Here is a 1,823-nt window from a genome sequence, read left to right as displayed (position 1 = left end):
AACGTGGAAGTATTAGTAGATCAAAACAGAGAGAAGAGGGAGAAAATACGAGGAGGGGAAGCAGCCACCAACAGTGGGGCCCTCCTCCCTCAGAGCCGCTTTCAGCCTCCACTCCCCTCACCTGCCTCTGGCCCTTAGACACCAGATGCTATCCTGGCCAACCCATTGTGGAAGGACGTTCAGCCCTCCTGTCTATTTTCTGACCCACAGATGAAAGTGAAAAAGATGAATTTTGCTTTTTTTATGGGATAGCTGTAAACCCACAGTTTCTCTTTTCTCTAAGCCAGGGGGCATCAGAAAGATTTCTGCTGGCCACAGACGGAGCTGTTGCCCTGGCTGTTCTTGATTAGTCAGGGCTCCCAGTGAGAAGAGCCTCGGCTTCACAGGCTCCTTATTTCACCACCCCACTCTCAGAAGAGGAGGCCTTCCCTCCACAGTCTCCTCGGGAATCGCAGATTCTAGAAAATAAAAAGAATTTCCTCCTCACAGAAGGCTTAGCCACCCCTGCTTCAGCTGGTTTCTACCACCAGTGCTAGGGCTTTTTCATGTTCAAGAGGTTGACTTTTTCACAGAGTACAATTCAACTCTTGTTTGGTGACCTGCAGGGTGTCCCTTCTGGGACTGAGGGTGACATCTAAAGCATGGGTCAGCCCCACTCCCTCTTGGTCTCTCAGGGATGGGTCACTCAGGGTAATGGCTCAGCCTCAGGGCTATAGCTCAGGCAAAGAGCGGCTGCCTCCAGCCAGGGACTGGGTGTAGATTCTGGAGTACGCCCGGTCTCAGGCTCTCAGCCCCTCGTTCCCCATCCGAGGAGAAAACTCTCCCAACCATAAAGACATGAGTTGCCTTGTTGCATTAAACTGCATTATAAAGAAATCCATTAGCCACTCTGAGCACTGCTCTCCTCTGGGGCCTCCCTTGCACAAAGATATTTTATCTTTTTAATGAATAAAACATGCTGATTTCCTGAAATTAAAAAGTGTGGTGGTAATGGAGAATTCTCAGGAAGGATTCTGAAACCTGTGCACTGTGGAGCAGAGGACCGAAAAACCCGGCTCTGCGGCTTCCTGTCTCTGCTGCTGAGTGATGCTCCTTCCCCAGAGGTCCTTGCCGTTTCCTTCCTAGAGTCCACTGCGCTTGCCTGCCTGACATGGCAGCCCACTAACGAGGGGACTGCGTTCACTGAAAAATCACTGACATGAGGTCAACCAAGTAATAGGAGAGAAAGCATACTAATTCATTCAATGTGTGTCCATGGAGGCTTCAGAATGAAGACCCCAAGACACGGGGGAGATTGTCTGTTTTTATGTTTAGGCTTAACAAAGTATGGACAGCCAGGTAGAAGTCTGATTTGACAAAAGGGGGGATGATCTAATGTTAATAGACTGAGTCAGAAAACCCAGCAAGACCTGTCTAGATTCTTCTCGGCCTCTCTAAAGCATTCCTTCCTTCTGGGTGTGGGGCAGGGCCTCTCTGGAATGGGAGTCTTGTGACCCACAGTCAAACCAGGTAGGTCAGATACGTTCTTTACGGTCAGTTTTCACAGATAATATTTTCAGATTTTATGGCTGGCTTTGGGGAAAAGGGGTTCTGGTTTCTATAACCTGCCTTGAGAAAGAGGGATTCTAGTTTCAATGGCTGACCTTGGGAGAAAATGGGACTGAGAGGAGGGCAGGAGACGGTCAGAGGGAAACGTTTGCTTCTGAGGCTGCTGCTGAGGCCTTCCTTTTGGAGTACTGTTTTCTGAGCCCCAACAGAGCCATGCCCTATGCAGAAGGTGCTCAGGAAGTTTCTACCGTCCACATCATGAGAGATGCAGAAGC

Source organism: Chlorocebus sabaeus, chromosome 7 (genome assembly GCF_047675955.1).
Source record: "Chlorocebus sabaeus isolate Y175 chromosome 7, mChlSab1.0.hap1, whole genome shotgun sequence".
In the NCBI taxonomy this organism is placed as follows: domain Eukaryota; kingdom Metazoa; phylum Chordata; class Mammalia; order Primates; family Cercopithecidae; genus Chlorocebus; species Chlorocebus sabaeus.
Note: the sequence above shows the minus strand (reverse complement) of the source record.